The 27641-nt window shown below is 43.8% G+C and overlaps 1 protein-coding gene and 1 pseudogene across 2 annotated transcripts in view; both read right to left on the reverse strand.

Moving 5' to 3' along the window:
- The window catches only part of PRICKLE1 (prickle planar cell polarity protein 1), a 266282-nt gene that overhangs the window by 112398 nt on the left and 126243 nt on the right, over nt 1–27641 (reverse strand). The window contains exon 1 of one of the 2 annotated variants that reach the window (XM_055581227.1): nt 189–430. The exons of the other annotated variant lie outside the window; for it this stretch is intronic. The gene's annotated coding sequence lies outside the window, so the exon portion shown is untranslated. Of the gene's footprint in view, nt 1–188; nt 431–27641 lie in introns of those variants that run through there. 2 annotated transcript variants of the gene reach the window in all.
- LOC129649658 (actin-related protein 2/3 complex subunit 3-like) lies at nt 190–5454 on the reverse strand (annotated as a pseudogene).

A 27641-nucleotide genomic window follows, 5' to 3' on the forward strand; every position in this document is an offset into this window, starting at 1 on the left:
GCCCCAGTATCTGCTTTCACTGTCTACACAGCCCAACAAACCGGTTATGCCCATCTCCCGCATCTTCTGCGACACCGAACCACTCTGAGTGTCAGATGCCCCGCAGTGACGCGGACCTTTTCGGCCCTTACCCCGCGGCGATAGTCCCCCACCGCCGCACCCGCAGCCCCTCTGCAGAGCCCACTCACCTCAGAGAGGGAGCGGGACTCGGCTGGACGGTCGTCGGCTCTGCGGCGGGTCTGCGGACCCGCGCTCCGCGGTGTCAGCGACAGGCGAGGGCGCGCAGCACAGGAACCATCCGGAACCCGGGACGTGGCCGTTGCGGCCGCGGCGCCCCTCGCGGAGGTCAGCGCTGGCGGCGCGAGGCGGGCACGCTCCGGAGCGCGCTGTCTGGTGCGGCGGCCGCGGGAGGCGGCGCTCGCGGGGCTGCAGGCGGAGTGCGCCCGGCTCCTCAGCCCTCTCCGCGCCGCCGCGCACCCCGCCCTCGGCCGCCCGCCCGGCGCGAGCCAAAACGCGGAACGCGGAAACCGCCGCGGGATCCGGGCCGCGCGCGCCCACGCGCCCCCGGCTCGGCTGCGAAAGGCTGGCTGGTCGGCGCTGGATTCCGGCGGCCGAGGGCGCGGGGAGACCCGGCTGGTTGGACCGGCTCGGCGCCGCGGGAGGGCTGAGCTGAGTACGGGCAATCTGCGGGATGAAGTTCGTCTAGGCGCAGCCGGGGTTCTCAAGTGCAGTCGGGTCTTCTCTGTCCCGCCCCCAATTATACGCTTTTTTTTTTTTTTTTTTTAAATCAAGCGTTTTGATGGATGGAAAGACAGGAAGGGTGAAGGAGCAAAAAAGACAAACCCAATTTCCTCTGATCAAACGGTTTCGGGGTTGCCTATTTGGGTTTCTTTTCCTTTGGCGTAGTCGGGGCGGAATAGTTAATTAAACTCTTACTTCGATTCCTTCCGGCGCGCCTCGCCTCGCTGGGGACCGGATTGTACTCTATCCTATCTCGTGTAATCCCACAGGCTGGGCTGTCTCACCTCCGAGCAAGAAGCCACAGCTTCAGCCTTAAGTCCGTTCCCTCCTCTCCCCTCCCACCCTGGTCATCTCAATAAAAACTCAAAAGTCCGAGGAGTGCATGTGAAAACCTCAACTCATCGCAATGTCCAGGCCTGAGCCAAGTTACCGTGTCGCACTTAAAGTCGTATTCAAAATATTAATTTCATCACGATGATCATTTTCCATTGGCCAAGCTACTCTCCATGTTTTCAGTCTGCCCAGTTTCCAGGGCTGGGCTCTCAGGCGCATTTTCTCAGATGAAGTGGAGTTCAGCCTGTTTGAAAGTTCTGCCCTGACATCTGGGTCGCCTTAGAACCTTAACCCCCCTCACTCGTTCCAGTTACAAATCAGTGGAGTTTCATTCCACGGGAGTACTGTTTCCCCCGGGGTTGCAGAGGGTGGATCCGACAGCAGGTGTTGAGCCCAACCTGACAGGTGTCTCTGCAAATCTAGGGATTCTTTGACCTCTCAATCCCTTCTACAACCCTCTGGGACACTGTAACATCTTCCTGAAAGATGAGGATATGTGCATGCGTTGGGGGAGGGGGTGGCGGGAGGTGTTAATTTTTAAATTTCTTTGGTGCTGGTGCTAAGTCGCTTCAGTCGTGTCCGACTCTGTGCGACCCCATAGACGGCAGCCCACCAGGCTCCCCCGTCCCTGGGATTTTCCAGGCAAGAACACTGGAGTAGGTTGCCATTTCCTTCTCCAATGCATGAAAGTGAAAAATGAAAGTGAAGTCGCCCAGTCGTGTCCGACTCTTCGCGTCTTCGCGACCCCATGGACTGCAGCCTACCAGGCTCCTCCACCCATGGGATTTTCCAGGCAAGAGTACTGGAGTGGGGTCCCATTGCCTTCTTTTTAAGGAAAATCAAAACAGCCAATTTCAGAAATTTTCAGAGCACCAAATCTCTTCTATTTTAACTCGGAGTAAAATAAGGGAATACTGAACAAATTCTGAGTTGATGAAAAAAGGATACAAAGCAATAACATTTAAGACAAAATGAAGGGGAAACAGTACAAATCTAAGGAAACGTTTGGCCCCAGCCCTGTGCTCTGCAATTCCAAATCTGATTTAGATCTCTCTGCACTGTGAAAACTTTCTCACCTCTAGATTCACTCCTGAGTTTCTAAACCTTGAGCACAGATCTTTCAGGAAACAAGACTGTTGGTTTTGAAGTAACTCCACTTGTTCCTGGTGTACAACTCCACTTTGTACCTGATGGGAATCTGGGGGAAAACAACCTAGGCTGTCTGGCTTCTCAGCATTTCTTTTGGAATTGTGTGTGTTTATCTTAACAGGGTTACAAATGCTTCTATTAAGCTGTAGCCTTTTAGCTTCTACCTAAACTCCAGAACTGCCAAGAAGACTGACAAAATGATTTATTCCACCCATAGAGGTTGTGAAAATCAGTACTTATAAGGGCGAAGAGTCCACTCTCCATCTGTGGGTGCCTGTCTATTGTTTCAGTGGAGACCTTCAAGTGAAAGTAGTTTTCCAACAAACTGAATGACACAGTGGAACAGAATCAGTGGAGGATGGAGTGGAGGAAAGCATCATTGAACTGCAGCTGCATCTTCATGAGAAAATCCTCTCTGATGGACCAGTAGGCACTTGTGGCCAGCAGAGTTGGGTACGGAGAAGCTCAAGAGAAAGATATTTATGAAAGGTGCAGTTGGAGCTCCCGATTAATTGGAGACAATGCTACTTTCTTATGATGAGAAATAAATCAATAAATCAATCTGATATCAGAGGACTTACAGCTCTGTGGTGACCTCACAAAAGCTTCATTTGTTGAGCACTTATTGTTTGGTAGCAAACATGTTGGGCACTGTAGGGTGTTCACAGTTGCCAGTTAAGGGGATTACTGTCTGTTTAGACAATGCACTGAGCAGCATCTTTTGGACCTGTTGCAAAGGTGAACACTTGATCTTCAACCAGGACTCCCAAAATTACTTTGGATGGTTCAGTTCAGTCGCTCAGTCATGTCCGACTCTTCGCGACCCCATGAATCGCAGCACGCCAGGCCTCCCTGTCCCTCACCAATTCCCGGAGTTCACTCAGACTCACGTCCATCGAGTCAGTGATGCCATCCAGCCATCTCATCCTCTGTCGTCCCCTTCTCCTTCTGCCCCCAATCCCTCCCAGCATCAGAGTCTTTTCCAATGAGTCAACTCTTTGCATGAGGTGGCCAAAGTACTGGAGTTTCAGCTTCAGCATCATTCCCTCCAAAGATATCCCAGGGCTGATCTCCTTCAGAATGGACTGGTTGGATCTCCTTGTAGTCCAAGGGACTCTCAAGAGTCTTCTCCAACACCACAGTTCAAAAGCATCAATTCTTTGGTGCTCAGCTTTCTTCACAGTCCAACTCTCATATCCATACATGACCACTGGAAAAACCATAGCCTTGACTAGACAGACCTTTGTTGGCAAAGTAATATCTCTGCTTTTGAATATGCTATCTAGGTTGGTCATAACTTTCCTTCCAAGGAGTAAGCGTCTTTTAATTTCATGGCTGCGATCACTATCTGCAGTGATTTTGGAGCCCAAAAAAAGAAAGTCTGACACTGTTTCCACTGTTTTCCCATCTATTTCCCATGAAGTGATGGGGCCAGATGCCATGAGCTTAGTTTTCTGAATGTTGAGCTTTAAGCCAACTTTTTCACTCTCCACTTTCACTTTCACTTTTGAGTTCCTCTTCACTTTCTGCCATAAGGGTGGTGTCATCTGCATATCTGAGGTTATTGATATTTCTCCTGGCAATCTTGATTCCAGCTTGTGTTTCTTCCAGTCCAGCATTTCTCATGATGTACTCTGCATATAAGTTAAATAAGCAGGGTGACAATATACAGCCTTGACATACTCCTTTTCCTATTTGGAACCAGTCTGTTGTTTCATGTCCAGTTCTAACTGTTGCTTCCTGACCTGCATACAGATTTCTCAAGAGGCAGGTCAGGTAGTCTGGCATTCCCATCTCTTTCAGAATTTTCCACAGTTTATTGTGATCCACACAGTCAAAGGCTTTGGCATAGTCAATAAAGGAGAAATAGATTTTTTTCTGGAACTCTCTTGGCTTTTCGATGATCTAGCGGATGTTTGCAATTTGATCTCTGGTTCCTCTGCCTTTTCTAAAATCAGCTTGAACTTCAGGAAGTTCACGGTTCCATGAACTGTATAACAAAGAGTCAGACATGACTGAGAGACTTTGGATGGTACATGTGATAATTTGTGGTTAGAGAAATTTGAGTTCAAATCTCAGCCCAGCTGCTTCCCAAATGCAGCCTAGAATAATGTAGTTAGGATTAAAGTGGTGCTTAGGTTCTTCATTTGTAAATGAGGATAATAATATCCATCCCCAGAGAGCTGCTGGGAGGATTGAATGCTAGGCATGCAGAAACGACTCAGCAGGTGGAAAGTTTATACAGTGCTGGTGTATAAGGCATTGTCTCACACCACCCTTCTCTACACCAGCCTCCAAGCAAAGTCCTGTAAGTTAGGAAAGAACCATTTTGGACTTAATCTGAAAAAGTATTCTTTATTGTGGACTATTCAGTTTCTTCTGGGTCTTTTATTCCAATGGTGTTATTTCTTTGTCTACACAAACCTACATGGTACCAAATCTTTTTTTTTTTTTTAGATATTTCTTTATTATTATTTATTAAGCACCAGCTTAATACTGAAGACATTTCGAATCACCAAACTCATTCTTCCACACCCAACCCACCCCAAATTCTTGATAAAGAGCTCTTCAAGTAAAGACACACTCTCTTCTCTCCTCTGTATAAAACTTTATGAAATAAAGGCAAAGAACTGTGCACATCTTGCTGTAAATGCTGCCCACAGCTGTGGAGACCATGTCTGTCCAAGGCTGTCTTTGCTGTACAGGTCCTGAAAGACTCTTGTTCATGAGTTGTCTCTTCACAAAGCAAGGCCACCACTTGCTGGGTTTATCATTCTGAGGGTCAAAAACTTTCTCATAAAGTCTCAGTCCAACCTCTTACCTCAGCTGTTGTAAGTAGGCTCTCATCACTTCATCCTCCTGTTTGCAGGTTTGGCGTAAATGGCATTAAGTGCAAAACCAAAGGCTCTCTGGAAATGGGAAAATTAGTGATTCCCAGTGTATACATTTCTTTCTCACCTTGGCTTTTAGAACTGCACTTTTGGGGTTTCTGTTGACACTTGGAAATGTAGAGAGTTATATATATATCAAGGTCCTATAGGCTTCATTCTTAATTTCATAGTTTTTGAAGAGGATATTGGCCTTGAAGTAATAGATAGCTTCATCCACAATATCTGTATCTTTTGTCTCTCTAGGGGCAGGTCCTTTGAACTGACTTCTGATAGGCAACAGTGCCATGTTTCCAATGAGTCTGGTGTCAGGGTCTATGAGGGAAGAGCGGTAAGCCAGCATCTTGGAGATGCCCAGGTCTCAACCCCAGTGAAGAGAATCTCTAAATCTTTTGTAAATAAATCAATTCACTTAGGGAATGTCTATTTTTCTTTTAAAGCTTTGATAACAAATGCATATTTTTGTAAATGATATCTTTACACTGAAGTGTGTCCTTCAAACATTCATGAGTTGGGAGTCTTCACTTCCAGTATCTCAGAATGTAATTTATTGGAAATAGAATCTTTACGGAAATAATCAGGTTAAAATGAGGTCTTTGGGTGAGCCCTAGTCCAGTATGACTGGTGTTCTTCTAGAAAGAGCAAACAGACATGCACATAGGAAGAATACCACGTGAAGAAGGCAGAGGTCAAGGTGATATGTCTTATAGATAAGCCAAGGAACCACCAGAATCTCAGCACGAGACTTGGGCATAGATTTTCCTCATGGTCCTTATGTTAGGAGAAGCACACTAACTGAAGCCACCCACCCTGTGCAGGCACCATAGTAACCATTTGCACTAAGTCATTTTACAACAGGGAGTGCTACTAAGGAACACAGAACTAATAAGCCATCACCAACCCGAAGAGTTCAGGAAAGGTCAAATGGAGATGCCACGTGTCCGACCACCTCCCAGAATCCTTCTTGCTGGCATCCATCTTGGCTGAGCAATGCGTGCGCCACCAGGAAGGACCCTGAGTAGAGTGATTGGCCAGAGAAAACCCAGAAACTAATCCCATCACCATAAAACCTGAGACTGCGAACCATGTGGCAGAGCAGTTCTCCTGGGTTCCCTTACCTTATTACTCTCCTCCAGGGCACTTGTTCCCAATAAAGCCTTTTGCTTTGTCAGCATGTGTGTCTCCTCAGACCATTCATTTCTGAGTGTTAGACAAGAGCTCCCTTTCGGGCCCTGGAAGGGGTGCCCCTTCCTGCAACACTTAGAAGGAACCAACCTTGCTGACATCTTGATCTCAGCCTTCTAGCCTCTAGGGCTGTGAGACAATACATTTCTCTTGCTTAAGGCATCCAATTTGTGTACTTTGTTATGGCAGCCCCAGCTAACATACAATTCCCAACCAAGTCATGTTATGAAGGCCTTGGCTCATTGAAGAATATTTTCACATGAAGATGAATAATTCTGATGGTTTAGGCCACAAGCTTGGTATTTTAAAAAAGCAAGAACCTGATGATGTTGGCAGGCTCTGTTTGATTCCCAGGTCTGCTGGGTTCCTAGGCTTTGCTTGGTCCCTGTTCCTTGTGTCTGGTTTGCCCACATTTGGGACGTTTTCCTGACCTGCAGACTCAGCCCTACTGAGTGTTTCCAGAATGAGTCATCCTGCCCCTGTAATGACCTGCATGGACTTAGCTGTAAGGCATGTTTGCCTGCTGAGGAATCCTACATAGGCTTCCCAGCAGTTTCCGGATACATTGCACCCTATTTGGTTATCCTAAAAGGTCTTTCATATTTATACTCTGCTAATCTTTCTAGTTTCTTTTCCTACCACTCCCAATCCTTGTTTGCTCTTATCGTGTTAAGTTGTTTACAGTTCCTCGAAAGCATCAAGCTATTTTATGCCTCTGTGCTTTGAACACACCTAGAAGGTTACCCACTGATAAAGGTCCTCTTTTACTAACTCTTGCTTATCTTTTAAAATTCAACTCAGATATCATCTTCTTGATAGTCCGTTGATGTGCATATTTGTTTTTCTGCCAATCCAGCATTTCTTTCTCCTTTGTAACGCCCAGATTTCCTTTGGGGAACCACCTTCCTTCACTGTGAGTACACAAGGTTTCACTGGAGACTCCTCCCTGGTTTGCTGTTGGGATCATGGGACTCAGGCCTGGAAACAGAGCGCTAGATTTTCCTGATCAAAAAACTGGTTCAGGGAAGGGCATGTGTTCCAAGTCCAGGTCCTGGGATTTTTGTACAAGATTGTAGGAATTCTACAACAACAAATTCAGCAAATCTGTACTGGGCACTGTTGTACCAGCTACCTTTTTTGCTGGAAATTCAACAGTAAACCAAACAGACACAGTTTCTACCCCTATGGATCTTCCTTGAGCCTCTGGATCAAACCCCATCTGAAAACAACTGCCACTGAGCTTGTCAAATTAAATCAATATCTTGCTGTTGTTTAAGCCAGTTAGGGGTTGAAATGACTTGAAATTAAAGAATACTAACTGATATATTCTTCCCTCATATAGATTCTACTTTGTTCAACTTTCTACTCCTTTATCACTTCATTTGTTTATTTGATTAATTAAATCTGACCTTATTCCATCAAAGTTTTGTTCACTTACAATTATGCAACAGTAACATGCAGCAAGCTAACATGAAATTGTAATTCGAAAATAGGTATGAAATGTGAAACAGAAATGAGAAAAATTCATAAAATTCACCCCATAAAGAATGGGGCACAATTTATTATTTAGGTTTATAGCAGCCAGTATAACAAAGGTTACATAATCCTTACACAATTGATAATGTATTTAAGATTAAAGAATTGTATCAAGAGAAATACTACTATTGCTAAATCAAGAGCAGAAAGTGGCACCCTCACCCCCAGATCTTCATGAAAAAGGCTCTATAAAAACGATAAACAATGTCCTCAACAAAATCTTCACAGAAGCATACAACAGTATGTCTCTTGAGGCTGTTTCTCAGAGTATCCCTCAACTCATTCTTCAGAAAATCCATGTTTCAGAAGGAGCAATTTAATTCACTTCATTTTGTGTCAGACACTTCACAGAGTGTATAGCAATTACATTAAAGTGAGAGGTCCAGAGTGTTGTGGTATTACATAGCAGGAGCAAGCTACACAGCTGCAGGAGACAGAGGTAGAGTCATGGAAGTTTTCCGGGAAGAAGAGGCACCTGAAAGATGAGCTAACCTAGGGAAAGATGTGTGTGTGTGTTTGTGAGTATGTGCGTGTGTGTACAGGTATTCAAGCATTTTAGGCAGAGGGAATATCATGTGTAAAAGTGAGGTGTGTGTGCATGCTCAGTAGTGTCTGACTCTTTGTGACCCCATGGACTGTAGCCCACCAGCCCCCTCTGTCCATGGGATTTCCCAAGCAAAAATACTGTAGTGGGTTGCCATTTCCTCCTCCAGGGGGTCTTTCCAACCCAGGGATCAAGGCTGTGTCTCCTGCATCTCCTGCTTTGGCAGGCAGATTCTTTACCACTGAGCCATCTGGTAAATGTAAATATGGCAAGCCTGAGAAACTGAAACATGCCCCATCTGGCTGCAGTCTGAGGGCAGTGGTGGAGGTTTGGATGAGCCTTGAGAGATGGACAGAGGCTGGGTCACAAATGAACCTAAAAGCAGGAACAAGTTTGATGGGGACGATTCAATTTTGGATGACAAGAGCAAATAACCTTCATATTGACTAAGAAGTTAAGTAGGAAGGAGTTAGGGAGAAAATGGTGTGCAAGGAATTCAAAAGAAGAGAGTATTCAAGAAGAGAGGAGTACCTACCCTCTTCTGCTAAATTTTAGACTGTGCAGAGCAAGGTATGTCCCATGGAGCCCTAAGAGTTCTCTCAAACCCCTAAATTAAGAGGTTTGATGGAGGTCCTCAGAGAGAGTTGAGCAGTTTATTTACGTCCTCAAAGTGGACCAGCTAATCTGTGTATCCTTCAGGCAGTTCAGTTCGGTTCAGTTCAGTCGCTCAGTCATGCCCCTCCATGGATTTTGCACCCCCATGGACTGCAGCACGCCAGGCTTCCCTGTCCATCACCAATTCCTGGAGCTTGCTCAAACTCATGTCAATCAAGTCGGTGATGCCATCCAACCATCTCATCCTCTGTTGTCCCCTTCTCCTCCTGCCTTCAATCCTTCCTAGCATCAGGGTCTTTTCCAATGAGTCTTCCTTAAATGAATGTGCACCAGGCCCTGAGGAGTTTGGCCAGCAGTGATCCTGAAATTATAATCTGTGGGGAAATACTGAACTACTCCACATTGCTCATTTTAACAGGAATTATATATTTCAATTGGAATTGGGCTTCCCAGGTGGCTCTAGTGGCAAAGAACTCACTTGCCAATGCAAGAGACGGAAGAGATGCGGGTTCCATCCCTGGGTTGGGAAGATCCCCTGGAGGAAGGCATGGCAATCTACTCTAGTATTGTTGCCTGGAAGATCCCATGGACAGAGGAGCCTGGTGGGCTACAGTCCATGGGGTCTCAAAGAATCAAACATGACTGAGCATCTAACACCTCACCTCCTCATATGTGTCAACAGTCAGCGGTTCCCAGTTGATCATCTCTTGTAAAAATTGTGTGTGAGAATTTGAGGCCATTTCAAAGGTGAGTGGGAGGAGGATGCCAGGTCAGGGTTCCTCCTCTGTCACAGCAATCTTCGTGGTCTCTGATTTGCTGTCCCTTCCACTAGTCTGAGCCCAGAAGGCAGAGTATGGCCTATTTCAATGTCGTGACTGTGGTGCTTTGCACAATGACTGGAACTGAGTAGGTGCTTAATATACACAGTATGAGAAGTGAATACTGGGACCCAATGGAGAGCTGCTGGGCAGGAGGGAGTGAGGTGGGGGGCACGTAGGGCTCATCTGCCAAGCCCTAAGCTGATCCAGCCAAGGCTGGAGTGGTCTGCAGGAGTTCAGCGCCATGCCTTTGGGCAGTAGAGACTCCATTGATGGGGAGGCATATGCTAGGTGAAGCAGCCGTTGGGGTTTAGGGGCAAGATCTAACAATGTTCAACCAAAGGATCTGAGGTGGACCTGAATCCCAGTGGCCACATTAGACATCAGGTGAAGTCCAGTGTGGTCTGTATGTGATAGGGGTGCAGCTGTTACTTGGAGAAGCCCCATAGCAGACCCCCAACTTTGGAGAACAAGATGAATGGCAGACCTTCACAGTCAAAATGTGGGGGCTGGTTTTGGAGAACAGATTGGTGTTTTGGCTCTAGGATTCTGGCTTCCTTAGTTATCCTTCAAACCAGATGACCCTATTGATTTCACATACCTGTGAGTTTGAGAAAAAAAATCACAAAGAAGAAATATAAATGTCCTTTCACTTACAGCTGTTGACCCTATCTATTTTATTTCAGAGGTACCAAGACTAATTCTTTCACTTTGACGTCTACAAAGCTTAAGACAGTGGCATAATGGCTTCTAATGACCTTTCTGGAAATATCCTGGGTTGAATGCTGCTTTATTCTCTCTCTCTCTTTTTTATTTTGTCTAAAAGGAACTGTGGAAATTGTAGTTGAATCACTGATGGATTGGCTTCTCTAGATCTTAGATTTTACTACCTATTCTCTCCTTTTTATAAAAAATGGCAATTCCTGCTTCAGAATGTTGCTTATGCTTTTGGCCCCCAGGTTTAAAGATCTCCTATAGATAGCACATGGCATTCTATAAATATCTTCAAGTATGACCTGCAATGTCTGAATTAGCTTTTCCCCTCATCAGAGCTTTGGCTGGGACAGAAGTTCGTAGATGTTGGAGTTTATTCATTAATAATTCCACAACTCCTGGTCATACTTCCATCCCATACCCCAGCTCCCACCCTGAGCACAACATATGTGGGGTATTAAAATAATATGAAGCTCAAGCAAGCATAAAGAAAAAAAAATGACATACTCAATAGTACAGTTATGGGCTCTACATGTAAAAAAGGAGCAACTTTCGAATAGAGATTGCTAGATTTACATCCATTTTCTTCTGGAGTTTAAGATGGGAAGGGTGTAATTGTGGGGTGCTGGCTGCATGCCATTTCATGAGGAAAAAAAAGAAGCTATTGGCATTGCTTATCAACCCTGAAAATCCAGAGACAGCCATGGGGTAGAAAGAGGGTGCGGGCAGCGTTTCTGATCCCTTGCGAACTGGCTCCCAGGCCGGTGCCTCCACCAGGATGTGGTTTTCTGGTGAGTGAGAGCCACTGATGGACTTGGAAATTAGTCTTTTATGTTAGTGTGCTGACCACATGATTCTCCATTACTGTCTGAAAGCATTAGCAAAATAACCTGTCACTCGAGATGTGATTGAGAGAAATGTACAAAGGAAATGAGTTTACTAACTCCATTAGGTTAAAAGGCAAATGGGAGACTGAAACAATAATCAAATGGTAGTATTTTAATTTTCAGAATTAGTTATCTGACAGGGCATTTCTCTTTTAATTTAGTGTTCTATATGGTGAAATGATGAAGTTTGAGGAGCTTAATAGAGGAACAGAGGAAATGAGGGTGCCAAGCAAATCAACAGGCTTAATCTTCTTTATAGAGGTTCAGAGTTACAACCCACTCTTGCTAAAAAGTACTATTCCAGCCACCCCAGCAGAATAAATCAATATGAGAAAAAGGGAAGAAAACTCAAACCCCACAGAAAAAAAAGCTGAAAATGAAATCAATGAATTTTCCCAAATGAATGACTCGACGATGCTGAGATCCCAGCCCGTGATTCTGCGTGGTGCCTGAACTTTAATATTTGCAAGTTATGTGCAATCTCCTCTAGTCTGAAACTGGAGTTTGCCTGGAAGCAGTTATAATTCTCTTACTGTCTCGTTAAATAGGTTAAAGCAGGCAGGCAGTCCTGTGAGCAGGGCCTGGGAGAAATGTGAATACAGTGGGAAGTTGTCTTTGCACATTGATTTTCTTTGCAAGAATCAGCAAAAGTGTGTGGGTGACAAGAGGAAGGAGGAAAGCAGGAGAAAGGAGGGGCAACTCTCAAAACACCGCCAAAGGAAATGAAGCTCTTGTCACAACCATGGTGGGGATATATTGATACTATTTTTCCTCCGCAATTGAGGTGGATGTGAGTGTCAGGGAAGCACTCTCCATGGGAGCAAAGTCCTCCAAAACGGATCCAAGTCATTTGATTTTTCATAATGCAGATACCCATCAGTTGACTCAGTGACCAGAGCTGGGGAAGTTGCTGTTGTTACTCTTATTGACATTATTTGTATTAGAGTCTTATGGGTTAATACAGGAGGGTGAAGTTTTCTTTTCTTCTCTTCTCGCTTTTCTGATTTGATGCTGAAATTGTTTTAAAATGTCTAAATGAAACCTTAGCTTATTCACTGACTTATGAGCATCACCATAAGGATGGGGATGCGAGTTGTGTTGTTATCAGTAGTTAAGTGGTTCATTCTCTTCCTACTCTGTTTATGAGTGAGGTTGCTGACATAGCAGCTAGGTGGTGGCAAAGTTTTTACCATTTCTCCCTATCACCTGGTGCTTTGCACACTGCTTTCCTCTTTTTTGGCATGAATTGTGTGCATTAAAGCTCCACCAACTAGACTGTTGGCCCTTGGAGGGCAAGGCTTGTCTCCAAGGTTTCTTTCAGTCCCTCACATACACCTATGCATGTGGAACTGTGTCTTCACATCGACCATGTGTTGGTCGATGACTCATATTGATTAAGCGTGTATTTCTACAACCTCGGTACGCTCTGAACACAGAATTACAAAAGAGCTATGGGAGACTCATTTTATGGAAGAGGAAACTGAGAAAAAAGAGAAAAATGTACTCACAGCACAGGGTCCAGTGGGGATTAGAACTCAGCTGTCAGACCTGTGTGTGTTTCTTTTGTTCCTTCCCAGTTGGAGAAACTGGTTTCACTAAGTAAAGTGCAAGAGACCAGGGCGAGTGGGAAAACAAATTCGTGGCACACAGCCTGGGCTGCTACGACATCATTCTCAGCCTTGAGCGTGATGCTGTTTTGGTAGCAGAGCACAGGGAGTTCTGCACGTTGCTCAGGACCCAGGGCTTTTGCAAATGCTTCTCTGTCTTGACGCAGGGTGAAGAGAATGTTCCACTAAGCAGTAGCTCCCAGGCATGAGTCTAGAGAGAAAGAAGGAATGTGGCAGCCAATAGAGTGCCTGTGGCTTTCTTACCCGAGGCCTGGGCTGCCTGATTTTCTGTAAAGGTTCTTTTTAAGCAGCTATTTTGGGGCCACTGGCTGCGGGCAAAACATTCTTTTCTTTGACCACAGTCCAAAGGCAAGCATATAGAAGGGCTTTTTTTTTTCCTGTTGGCATCCCAAATAATGGCCTCCTTTCCTCCCCTCTCTCCCTCTTTTCCTCCTGAGAACATTTGTTGATCACCTACTATGCGCTGAGCACAGTGCTGGGCAGACGATGTGGAGATAGTTATGAAAAAATCAACTGTCTTGTTCTGGAAAGCAGGGTTTATTAGGGAGACAAATGTCATCATTATTCGCCTGGCAGTGAGATAAACACTGAAGAGGCATCTACAAAGTGGGAGCACAAAGGAAAAGGCAACTAAGGACATCTGTGGGGCCAGGCGAGTGTTTTCGAGGCAGTGACATTGAGTCTTTATGGAAGAGTTATCTGGTCGGGTGGTTTTGATGGAAGACGGAAACCTGGCAGAGGGGACAGCCAGTGCAGACGCAGGAAAATGTGAGAAACCCACAATTTGGAAACCCAGAAACAGTTTGGAGTGGTAGAAAGTGAGGAGTTGTGTGTATGTGGGGGTGGGGTGGAGCTGAAAGCCCGGGCAGGAAAGTAGAAATCCAAAGGACACTGGATGCTGTGCTAAGGAGTTTATATTTTAGCTCAAGGTAATGGGGAGGAAAGAACCAGCAGAGCAGAAACCGACTATACTAATGTCCTTTTCCTCAAAGTAACGCACATTGCTGAATATAAATAGCTCTGCTAAAGAAAAAATAGACTGGGCTCATTTCATTTTCCTATAAAGATGAAAATTAGTTCTTGGAGATACCTTTTGCTTTTGCGATTATTAAGCTTTTCCAAGTGGTATGCAATAAGCAAATCATGTTTTTCATGGACTTAAAATGTATTTTCAAAGTTAATGGAAAAGGCAATGGACTGGGAATTGTCCTGAGACCTGGGTTCTGGATCTAGGACCCCCATTAACAGAGGGTGTGGGAATCCCCTGTGCTGGGTCTTTTTCATTCATCAGGTCAGGGGATGGGAACAGGAGCTCTCCAGGGACCTTTTAGCATTAGGATTGAAGTGTGTAACATGTGTATGCGTGTGTTTCTGTGTGTATTGGTATATTTATATCTAGCCTAATTCCAATAAGAATATGAGGCAATTGAGAATAAAAGGCACTGATTCAAGGAGTCAAACTCTTAAGGCTGTCATGAAAATAAACAAAGCAAAATAAAATAGCCTACTGATTCTCACCAAAACCAGAGAAGGAATAATAGCAGAATAAAGAACAGCCTTCTGAGTTGCCATCATCATGCCATCTTACATTTTATTAATTTTTCGGATAGATAATACATGCATAAGTTTCACAATTTGAAAGGTAAAACATGCATACAATAAAATTTTCCCTCTTGTCCCTTCTCATAGCCACTCAAGCTTGCTCTCACCAGGCAGGCACTATACTCTTTTAGCTGCCAAGATAAGGTAGGAAATAGAATGATTTGCAAAGCTCTTAAGGATCAGAATTTATTACAAAAGAAAGGCACTTTTTTTTTTTTGAGGGAGGAGAATTTTAAGCTCTTAAAGAAATTTTTCAAAAGGATACCTACACAACAAAGGCTCTTAAGTAAAATCACAGAAAATAAACTCAATAATATCTATGGCAGTGTAGAGGATTTCATTTCTGAGCTGTTTCAGAATTTAAAGAAATACTTTGTTGAATTTCCTACATTCTGTCCCATTAAAAAGTCAAGAGGAACAGACTTTGACCTGGAGTATTTTGAGGGAAGAATTTACTAAAAGCTCATTTATTTCTGCCCTTGAGGTGTCTTAACTCCTGAATTATGTTTAATTTTGAAAAGGACTACCACCTGATTTGATTCCAAGGTAATTCAGTCCCCAAATGAAGTCCTGTATAACTGACTGGGGAAAACTTTTGGCTAAAATTGTTTAGTGTTGTCCATTTATACGTGACAATGCAATTGACAAAGGAATTTGGTTTGACATCATTATTATTTAGCTGTTCTCCCAGGCAGGAATTGGTCAATAGGTTCAACTGCTTTTAGAGGCCACTCCTGGAATGTGTAAGTGGTACCATGAGATCAGCATTAGAAGGGTCCTTTTGTTGGCCAACATAGGTACCTTGGATTTGGAGCCAGTACTCAATAGTCCATGGCTTGGCTCAGTGGGTAAAGAGTCCGCTTGCAATGCAGGAGACACAGGAGGTGCAGGTTCGATTCCTGGGTCAGGAAGATACCCTGGAGGAGGTAAATGGCAACCCACTCCAGGAAATCCCGTGGACAGTGGCACCTGGCAGGTTATAATCCAAAGGGTTACAATGAGTCAGACGTGACTGAGCGAATATGAATGCACCATTCCAGGTACAAGTTAAACTGAGAGGGGAGTGTGGGTGACTCCTGCATGTGCCACTGAAATGATGCTAAATTTTGGCTAAATTTAAATGATTCTAAATTTTGGCTAAGTTGTCAGAAAGTGAGTGCTGTCAGCTCTGATTCCCAGACTAGTAGGAAAATAAATGCAGTAAAGGGGTTAGATCTCGGATCAATGCACATTATATAATTTGGCCATAAATCATTGCCTGTAGAATAAAAGACTGACACCAGATCAATAATTGCCAGAAAAATTAAAATTTTCATTAAGTGAAACAGAAAGCAACGGTTGAACAGTAAAACCTCAAACCAGTCTGCTTGTCAGGTGGGAAAAGAGATGGCACGACCCAGGCCTGGACTTTGTTGGGAAGAAGTAGCATAGAATTCTAAGGAAATGAGAGGGGATAAACTGGGTCTAATTCTTATTTTTAATGGTGTTTGGGTCCATCTAGTTAACAGAGGTACAATTCAATTCACAGACTCAGTCATGTCCAGCTCTTTGCGACCCCACGGACTGTAGCCAGTCAGGCTCCGCTGTCCATGGAGTTCTCTAGGCAAGAATACTGGAGTAGGTAGCCATTCCCTTCTCCAGGGGATCTTCTCAAACCAGAGAATGAACCCAGGTCTCCTGCATTGCAGGCAGATTCTTTACCATCTAAGCCACCAGGGAAGCCCGAAGTCAGACCTGTTAATTGCAGTAGGTTAAAGAACCCCGGGGCAGGATACCTTTGGGACCCTTCACTGGCTTAAGACTTGTGTCAGCGAGTGTTCTGGAGCCACAACAATAGCCCTTGTCCCAAAGCTGCAGCAGCAGAGCAGGACCTTGACGGGTTCCTCCCATCACAATCGTGTGACAACAAAGTCCTAGCCACCAACTAGTCTAAGGGCCAGGCCTCCCACTGAGGCCTGTGGGAGCCCCTCCCCCAACCTCCTTGACCATGGCTGAACCCATAGCAGCTTTCTCAGAAATACAGGAAAACTATGTACTTTCTTGCTAGTTTGCCTAGCTTTTCTTAGCGCCCTAACGGTTCCTTCGCAGACTCAGGGCAGAGAAACAAAGGGGTTGGATTCTCCACCAGAGAGCTCTATTTCCAGGTTTAACTGATCTCTAGTTCACGGTGGCACTGCTCTTTGGCTCACCCTGGCCTCGTCTCATCTTTCAGCCAAATACTTAATGACCTGTAAACAAACAAACAGCTGTTCAGAAGGATCCAGATATTTAAAAAGCCCTGAGGTGAATCTTTTTGTGAAGCAAAGCATCTTCTTTTGCGATGCAGAAAAGCTTCTAATTCATTTGTTTTATAGGTTAGTGCACCATAGGGGTCTCCAACCATGAAAGTATCATTTGTAGTTGTAGTCAGAATTCTAAGGATGCTGATGAAGTTTACAGTTAAATTCAGATAAAATGAAGTCTGATTTCCTTACCCTGGGACAATGGCTGTTACATTAAAATGTCTCATTCCAACAACCCATTCTTTAGCCTGTTCTACATTAAAGATCAGTGTTTTAACTATTTTGAGTAGCAGAAAAAAGATGCACCTCCTCTCCACCAGGGAGATGAATATTCCTCCTGCTCCTTTTGTTGTCTGGTGCCTAGTTGCTCTTGGCAGACTCCTCAGTCCATGGGATTCTCCAAGCAAGAATACTGGAGCAGGTTGCCATGTCCTCTTCCAGGGGATCTTTCCAACCCAGGTACTGAACCGAGTCTCCTGTGTCTCCTGCATTACAGGCATGTTCTTTATCCGCTGAGCCACCAGGGAAGCTCCTAGTTGCCCGGAGAGGCAGGTAAAGGTCCTTTGCAGTGAAGGCGATGAACTTCGAGAGAGGAGCATCCCAGAGGAGGTGCTCTGCTGCATGCAAACTGGGAGACAGTGCCAATGTTAGGGCTGAGTCTATTTGCCTACCCTTGGCTTCCAAACTTCTGAGAATACAACGTATTGTTGGAATACTTTATCTTTGTTAACAGAATATTATTCCACAAGGAAAAATATTATATAAATACGAAAAGATGAACAGTGTGCTTAAAAAGGAGTAGTGTTTGGATAACTCTCATCCTCTGGTTTCTCTTGTACTGAAAGAACATGTTTATTACCAAAATTTTGAAAAATATAGAAAAGCACAAAGAAAATGTATTTTCTGGATTTTTTTTCTTTGGGGCATATATATATACAGAAATTGATCACACTGGACAAGTTTAACTTGCTTTTCAGTTGACATATAATGAACATTTCTTCGTGTCATTTGATATTTTACAACCATTATTTTATGGCTCTATGATATATTTGTTGGACATTAACATTAAAATAATTTTAAAAAAATGTTATTTAACAGGTGATGGGCATTCTTTAGCTAACTCTTTGTGCTTATTCATTATTTTCATAGGATAAACTTGTAAAAGGATTTCTGTTTTCTAAAATTGTGTTCACCCAAAGTGAAGGGAAGATGACTGAGCCCTGACTGTCAAGTGCTAATACTGGGGAACAGTATTTGAAAAGCATGGGGATTTGCAGTCAAATTGCCCTCATTTAAATTGCATTTCTACCTTATGTATGCTCAGTTTCCTCATCTACAAAATGAGGGTAATAATGGTGCCTATGTTCTAAGGTTGCTGGGTAATATAAATGACTAATACAGAAGCATGTATCTGATACATTATTGTATTTTCCTTCTTTAGTTCCATTCATGGCTTGGTTAGATGGATATCATTATGGCCAAATTGCAGAGGAGGAAGCAGATGCCCAGAAAAGAGAAGCAACTCACCCAAAGCCAGATTCTGTGCATACAGCTCCAAAGTGCATTCTATTCCCTTTTAAACAATAATTAATTTAGTCCATGTAGAAATAATAATGAAACATTAACTCTAGAGTACAGATTTTCAGGTTTGCTTTCAGCCTCTGCCAAAGTATCACAGCCCCAGAGAAGAGGAGCTGCCCATCACATCACTCTGTGTTTCCTTCAAGCCTGTGTCACAACTCTCATGATCTCTTAAACTCAATTTCCTATTTATTGTCTGTCTTTCCTGCTAGAATGTATGCTGAGGGCGGGCTGTGTCTTTTCAACGATGCAGCACCAAATCCGGTACCAAGAAGACTTTCTTTGATAAATGCATCTTATCATTCAGATGTGAACATAACCTAAATTACCACATTATTACTAAATTATTTTCTAATGCTTAAAAGGAGTACATCAAGGCTGTATACTGTCATCCTGCTTCTTTAACTTCTATGCAGAGTACATTATGAGAAACACTGGGCTGGAAGAAGCACAAACTGGAATCAAGATTGCCGGGAGAAATATCAATAACCTCAGATATGCAGATGACACCACCCTTATGGCAGAAAGTGAAGAGGAACTAAAATGCCTCTTGATGAAAGTAAAAGAGGAGAGTGAAAAAGTTGGCTTAAAGCTCACATTCAGAAAACAAAGATCATGCATCTGGTCCCATCACTTCATGGGAAATAGATGGGGAAACAGTGGAAACAGTGTCAGACTTTCTTTTTTTGGGCTCCAAAATCACTGCAGATGGTGACTGCAGCCATGAAATTAAAAGACACTCCTTGGAAGGAAAGTTATGACCAACCTAGATAGCATATTCAAAAGCAGAGACATTACTTTGCCAACAAAGGTCCATCTAGTCAAGGCTATGGTTTTTCCAATGGTCATGTATAGATATGAGAGTTGGACTGTGAAGAAAGCTGAGTGCCGAAGAATTGATGCCTTTGAACTGTAGTGTTGGAGAAGACTCTTGAGAGTCCCTTGGACTGCAAGGAGATCCAACCAGTCCATTCTAAAGGAGATCAGTCCTGGGATTTCTTTGGAAGGAATGATGCTAAAGCTGAAACTCCAGTACTTTGGCCACCTCATGCAAAGAGTTGACTCATTGGAAAAGACTCTGATGCTGGGAGGGATTGGGGGCAGGAGGAGAAGGGGACGACAGAGGATGAGATGGCTGGATGGCATCACGGACTCGATGGACGTGAGTTTGAGTGAACTCTGGGAGATGGTGATGGAGTGATGGACAGGGAAGCCTGGCATGCTGCGATTCATGGGGTTGCAAAGACTCAGAGATGACTGAGCGACTGAACTGAACTGATGCAATAAAGTTTATATGTATCAAATTATCTGGATCATTCTCAATTTTCCTTTCACTTTTTATTAAAAGCATCATTGATTTTTAGATTAAAAAGCAACCAAATAATAAATACATTGAAAAAAATCTTAATAGGTTTATAAAACTTGACTGAAAATGGTAAACTTCTGCTCTCATACAAAACACTTCTGCAAAATCTTCAAGCAGATAAAGGGCTCAGATATGAAAACAGTCCTAGGAACACTCTCATTTCTTAAAGCCCAGAGTTAAATTTGCCTGGTACGGGCTGTATATACAGGCATAATCTCCTTGTCTTGCTGGACTGATCCATCCAAACAACTGGATAATTCCACAGAGAAGAATAAGTAAAAAATTATGTTTCACAGGGTACTCAAAGCCAGTGCTTTGGGACAACCCAGAGGAATAGGGTGTGGGGTGTGGGAGGGGGGTTCAGGATGGAAAGGCACATGTGCACCAATGGGTGATTCATGTCAATGTATGTTAAAAACCACCACACTATTGTAAAGAAATTATCCTCCAATTAAAATTAATTAATTAAAAAAACTAAAAAAAAGTGGAAAATTTAAAAAAAGTTATGCTTCAGTCCTTTTGTTCTGATTAATAGGCTGTGTTGCCTTTTTTCTTCTGTCTCTAAAAGAATTCCCATTTATCCTTTGAATCTTCATGTGAAAATCTATTCTGTCTAAAGCCTTCTCTTGTTTTCCCTTTGCCCTGGGAAGGAATTCAGCTCTCTGTCCTTGGTGCTCCCATGACACCTTGTATAGGGTGTGATATGGCTCCAAGGGCTTTGTATCAGTTTTTTTAAAAATCTGTGTCCTCATTTGGACTGAAATTCTTTAATGCAGTGGTCATGGCCTGTGTTCCCATGGCCTAGAACATTACACAGCATGTTGTAGACTTTGCTGAATGAATGAACCAATGAACCAACTGTTTGTGTGAGAATGTGTATTTAGATTTTGTTATATGAGCAACAAGGTGCCAAGCGAGATCTCTGTTTTTTTTTTTCCTCTGGCTTTGTTAAGATGTAAGACATAAGTGTTAGTTGCTCAGTTGTGTCCAACTGTTTGCAACCCTATGGACTGTAGTCTGCCAGGCTCCTCTGTCCATGGGATTCTCCAGGCAAGAATACTAGAGTGGGTTGCCATGCCCTCCTCCAGGGGATCTTCCTGACCCAAGGATTGAACCCATGTCTCCTGCATTGTAGGCAGATTCTTTACCAGCTGAGCTATAATTTTAAGGTGTATAACATACTGATTTGATACATTTATATACTTCAAAATGATTATCACCATCCAAGGAAGGTTTTTAAATAAAAGAGTAGCAGGATCCGATTTATGATTTAGGACTACATGTTTGATTTAACTCCATCCTTGTCCTGGCATTCAGCCTCTTAGGCACATGTGTAATTGCTGAAACTTACTTTTTCTATCTTACACATTTCATTTAAAGACATTTTGTTTCATTTTTTGATACCCCTGTAAACTGGCCCTTCTTTCTGAAGATTGTAATTTATTTGCTTTTTCCACTAGATTTTCTTCAAATGATGGATGATATTTTATTTTGATATTTGGTTCTTCCTTGATCAGAAAAAGTAATCATTTCCAGCACTGAAACCCTTTGACTATGGAGAATAGGTGGAAAATGTGCCATACCCTGCTTGAATAGGGTTAGAACCAGGCAAGATTGCCAAATTTCTAGGAGATTGCAGGCAGGAATATTACATATTGTTTCTCTCACGGTTTTTCCTCCACCCACTGAAAGCCCCTTAAGAGTAGCATGCGTGCATGCCAAGTCACTTCAGTTGTGTTCAACTCTTTGTGACCCCTTGGACTGTAGCCCACCAGGCTCCTCTGTCCATAGGACTCTCCAGGGAAGAATAGTGGAGAGCATAGAGTGGGTTGCCACGCCCTTCTCCAGGGGATCTTCCCGACCCAAAGATCAGACCCACATCTCCTGTGTCTCCTGCACTGCAGGCCGGTTCTTCACTGCTGAGCCACCACCGGGAAAGCCCCCTTAAGAGTGGTGCTGATGTCTTATTCATTGTTTCATCTCCAGGAACTAGTACAGTGCCTGGGATATAGTAGAAATGGGGGTGGTGGGGCAAGGTATTTGATAAATTAATGAAAGACGACTGACGGATGGATGGATGGAAGGAGAGAGTCTTTTTGGACAAAGACCTCATTTGGGTTTCAGTATCAGTGACAGTCCTCAGAAGGGTGGAGGTGACAGAAGCTAAAATTTTGTAGGTTTGTAACAAAGCCTTTCCCCGCTTGGAGATAAATGGTCCTAGGGTCTTTGGAAAACTCTTTGGCGAGGAGTCAAATAAGCCCTCAAAATTCATCTTCTTTCAGATGAAATTTATAACTCTATAGCGTGTCTCTCATTACCAAGTTGACTGGTAATGTTATTTGTGAACTTTTGGGAATTAACAGTCAGCAACACCTTCTTTTATTTTGAATGGGCTCATGTTTGCCCTGTTCCTGTGGATTCCTCATTCTTTCTCTCCTGTTGTCTCAAGTAACACTTGCCGTGGGACTGAAGCTTCCAGGAGGGGAGAAGCGAGGCAGAGAGGGTGAGGCTCTGTTGAGATCTGTATCTTTCTCCTGGAGGATGAGTGTTCTGCTGGGGCAGCTGGGAGGAAGGCGACACATTGGGTTTCTGCTTCCCGCGATTGGGCTGCAGTTGACGTGGGCGCACCGGCAGCCTGCTCACTGTTAAGCTCTTAATGCAGCCAGCTGGTTGCTGCCTTCATGTTCATTGCTTTGATTCAAATGCTGGTATTCTAGGATGGACTCCCTTTAATACAAGTCAAATGTTCATTGTTAGATTCCATGCTCATTCATTCTAAGGCCTTTCATACCTTAAAAAAAAAACCCTACCCACAAGGCCTTGCCCTCGTTAACAATTGGGTTCCCGCCTTTGGGTGCAAGTCTGGGAGGGTCCCTTAGGGGATGTGAATGTGAGTTGATTGCCATGTGTAATACATTGTGCATCCTTCCCCTTTGCAAAGGCACTTCATGTTCTTAACATTCCGTTTATCTTGGGGAGACGCTGCTGCCATGATAATGTGTAATTGACATGCAGGAATTTGACAGCACTCATTGTGCCCAGTTCTGGGTCTGGGAGATGTTGAATGGTGGAGCTGTCCATACCAGAGCCTGGTTTCGAACTGTTCTTTGCTTTATAGACTGAAGGAACCACAGCCAAAGAAGTAGACAGAGGTGGAGCTGATTGCAGAGGTCACGGGCTTTTCCATGGCTCCATAGAGAAGCTCCTGTTCCTGTGGTCTCTGGGGCAGAGTGGAGTGGAGCTCTGTGACACCCTAGCCAAACGCTTTCTTCTCAAGCTGTCCCTCTGTGCACTCAGCCTCCTCCCCACCAACCCCAACTCTCCCACAAAGTTTAAAAAGAAAACTGTCAGAGTTTAAGAAGCCTCACCCTATGTCAACTACAATTCAGGGGGATCATTTTCCTGGGGATTTCTGAGAAGGGCTGAGAAATGCTTCCTCATAAGTCACCCAAGTTACACAGTTCTTCTTTCCATTATGTTGGATTCTATCTGATTTACACTTATTTAAGGCTTGTCTCCCCACTCCAGTACTCTTGCCTGGAAAATCCCATGGGCGGAGGAGCCTGGTAGGCTGCAGTCCATGGGGTCGCTAAGAGTCAGACATGACTGAGTGACTTCACTTTCTCCTTTCACTTTCATGCATTGGAGAAGGAAATGGCAGCCCACTCCAGTGTTCTTGCCTGGAGAATCCCAGGGACAGGGGAGCCTGGTGGGCTGCTGTCTATGGGGTCGCACAGAGTCAGACATGACTGAAGCAACTTAGCAGCAGCAACAGCAGCAGCAGCAGCAGCAGCAGCAAGGCTTGTCTATCACAAATGTATATATTTTTTCTGATGGCTAAAATAGTTTTTCTTTCTTATCCCTCTGACTCCACTTCTTGGCAAGTTTTCTTGATTCGATCACCAAGTAATTGCTTATCTTGTGTCTGTCCAGCAAATCACTGACCTCTTAGGCCTTCTGAAGGGCAGGCCTACAGCAGTTCCTGGGGAGACGACTCCACCCTCCCCAGGACCACTAATTAGGCCAAGGGTGTGCGGTGGAGCCAGTCAGAACCTTTTTTGTAGGATTCTGAGTCTGTCTCTCTGATAGACTAGAGCTTTAATGTTTGAACTCAAGAGCAATGGGTGTCCATTTTATATTCACTTGGTTGAACAAAGTAGCATCGTGTTTGGAAGGATGAGATAGAAGAGTCTGGAGGAGAGGTGGAGAAATTCTTGACCCCTTTTCTTTCTTTCCTGTTCTTGTTTTCCTGAAGCCCAGCTGCAGTCCTGTCTTGGGGTGTGTGATCACCTCTATATCATTATAATAACTCTCCTATTTTTTTTTTTTTCTTGCTTTAGCTAGTGTGAAGTTTTCTTCTGTCACTTCTAATCCAAAGAGTCTTAACTACTCCGGATTTACCAATCAATATTTCCTTTGGCACTGCCACAACTCCAAGAAGTAGATTAAGGTAGAGGAAGAGAGAAACAGTGAAAACAAATAGTTCACCTTCAAGCTGGGAAACGGGAGGTTTTCTTCCTTTCTTCATCTCAGTCATAGACGCCCTCCTTGAGAGGAACTTCGTGGAAGGAAGAGAGAATGGCGAAAACAAATAGTTCACCGTCAAGCTGGGAGATGGGAGGCTTTCTTCCTTTCTTCATCTCAGCCATAGACGCCCTCCTTGAGGGGAACTTCATGGAATACGTGAGAGGTTGGCACCCAGAGCCCAAAGCAACAATAGCACAGAGCAGGAAAGAAATAATGTTTTGAAAGACAGAGTCCAAGTTTATAGCTTCACATGTGTGGAATGTGTGCCCGACAGAAAGATCCTGGTCCTCTGGGGCAGATCAAATGTTGTCTCTTGGATCCCTTCACGGGACACATACCATTGGCAAGAGCCAGGAATGAGTTGTTCTTGAAGGACTGATTACAATGTTTTGAAATTTGCATATTGTCATCTTATTTGCATTCTGGGGGAACTAAGAGGACCTTGAAGTTGTTCTGATAATTACCACTCCCTTTCCCCACATTGCACATAGATAATTCATATCCAATATGATGTGACTAATTCAAATATGATTATTATTCAAACATAAATAGTCTTGTATTTTCATTGTTAGAAAAGAACTTTCTACTTGATAGAGCCAAGTTATGGAAAAGTCAGCATTGTCTGTTTTTCATAAAGCACATTCTTTCTCTGCTTCATGCCAAAATTCTGTCTCAGTTGAAAATAAAGTGGAAAAATCTTCATTGTGGTTGATGTATAGCTTTTTTATGAGAAGGGATATATTATGATTCTTACTCTAAACTTTGACCTTCTGTTCTGATTTAAGGTTACATGAGTAAAATATTTAAAAATCAGAAAGACTTCGAATATGGATACAAAAGAGAAATGTTAGGTAATTTTTTTATTTTGACATTAAAATATTTTATAAAGTTAAAAAACTTAAGGAAAAATCTCCCATGGGATCGTTTTTACTTTTACTCAGGAAGATCAAAGCAATGTTATTTATAGGTTATATCAAGCAGAAGTGTAAATTTTGTCCCCAACCAACTTCATTAAAAATGTTGTCTACCACAAACTTCTCTTCGCAAAACTTGATTTCAGATATTGAATTTCAGTATTATGTACACAGACTGGGATATGGGTGTTTCTCTTACTAATCCAGGTGGTTCTACTTTTTGTTCCATGTTAACTAGATGGCTTAGAGTAGACTATCTTCTATTTTTATATTCCTCCCCAACCTGAAATGAGCAAACGTTGCATGGATTTTTCCTTCTTGCTTTGGTTTCCCCTGGTTGCACATTTTGCCAGATGGCTGAGTTTCATTTAGAGAAGAATTTTCCATCATAACATATCACTTGCTACTCATGGCCAATGGTCCCACTCCCCCCTGCCATCTGCAAGAGCCATGGAATGGAGGGAAGTGGCAAATGAGTCAAGCCTGGCAGAGCTGGAGGAGGGAGAGGAGAGAAGCACCAAGGAGAGGGAGGCTTGGATTCCTTCACCTCCCTTGCAAGAGGGAGGTGAAGGAAGAGCCTATCACAGCAGGAGCTGAGTGGGGTTGTAGGGAGGAGAAAGGGAGACAGAATAAAAGGGAGGAAGGGAGAGAGAAAGGAAGGAAGGAGGGAGAGAGATTAAGAGAGAGAGGGCAAACCACATGCATATACGCAGGAGGAATTGTGTATATAAGTGTTTTGGAGTGTGTAGCTGCTGGAGGGCATTTTGACAGATGTGGAACATGTGTGGCTCAACTTTGTACAGAGGAGGGGAGGACTGGGGGAGAGAGGAACACTTCTGAGCTGCCAAAAGAGATGAGGCTAAGATCCTGGGTGTGCAAGGGAGGGCTTCGTGAGGGAAACGGTATTAAGAAGGTTGGACAAACTCATGTTGGGCCATTTCCTGTGTTTGCCAAATTTTAGTCAGAACTACAACAAAGAAGAAATGAAACTCTTTACCTAGAGCTTGAGTTCATAATATTCAGAAATTGCAAGACTGAGGACTCTGCAGACAGAGTAACTATTACATAAAATCTAATCAAGGGGCCAGAACCTTCATTCTGCCCAGTACAAAACAGGTAACTAGCAAATGTGGTCTTCAGTGGGACTGGAGTTCATGAGAGCTAACTTTTGGACTTAGTGACTTCCAGCAAACTATGTAACCTCTCTCAGCTTCGAGTTTCTCTACTGAAAATGAAGCAGTTGGTCTAGAGAAGTGCTCTCCAAACAATTCTCTACATTTCTTCTTAGAGAGTGCCTCTCCCTCACTTCCAGGGTTCACAGTTAATAAGGCTTTTCTTGTTTATATCTTAGTCCTTCAAGAAGGCATGCTATAGATTAAAAGAAAAAAAAAAGATCTGGGATTCACCAGGTAGAACTCTTAGCTTCCTTCTAGTTGTTTTCCTAAATAAGTTGACCTTGGTGTTGACGTGAACACATTCTGACCCATTCAGTCAGTCAACAAACATCACAAAGCCTCTATTATGGACTAGGCACAGTTACAGGCATCGGGAGTACAGCAGGAAAGGAGACAAAGTCCTTCAATGTTCCAGTTGAAGGAAAGATGATGAATGAAATGATTACAGCTGGTGCTTGATGTGTGAAAGCCAGGACAGGATGCAGAGAGCTCCCCAGAGTGACTTTGAACAGATACCCGAACAAAGCGAGTGAAAGGCTGCAAGAATGTGGGGAAGAGCATTCCAAGTAGAGGGAACAGTGAGCTGAAGACCTCGTGTGGATACAGGACTGCAGATGTATCTTCCCACATGAACTGATCTTGGTCTCCAGGCTCCACACTCCCCTGGGGAAGCAAACAATAGCTGATGAAAGATGTTGGAGTTTCTTCTGCTTTCGGTAATGTCTGTGTAAGTGGTTCCTCCTTGCCCTTTTCCAGGGGCTCCTCCAATTTTGCTCACACAGCACAGTGCCCACTTCCAGTGGAGAGAAATGTCTGGTTCTGCCGCATCCTTGGGGCTCAGCCTCTGTTCTTGCTCTGCCTGCTGAAGTAAATGCAATGTATCCTGATCCTGTTCTCCTCTTCTGCACTGGAACCTGGTCACCCCTGCTGATGACCATTGGCCTCCCCACTGCCCCATACCCCAGGACCCCAAGCCCAGCAGCCTGGGGCTCTCTGTTCAGACCCCAGGTCTCTTTGGTCTTCTCAGTCCTGTTCAGGCTTGGAGCTTTGTTGTCTGCTGGAGAGAATGGGAGAGGCTTTAAGAATCCAAGCTCCTGAGCCTCAGGAGGTGAGTCTTTTTGTATTTTCCTCTTTGTCTCAGTTCTTCAACCTGTAA

The sequence above is a fragment of the Bubalus kerabau genome, chromosome 1, assembly GCF_029407905.1.
Source record: "Bubalus kerabau isolate K-KA32 ecotype Philippines breed swamp buffalo chromosome 1, PCC_UOA_SB_1v2, whole genome shotgun sequence".
Lineage (NCBI taxonomy): Eukaryota > Metazoa > Chordata > Mammalia > Artiodactyla > Bovidae > Bubalus > Bubalus kerabau.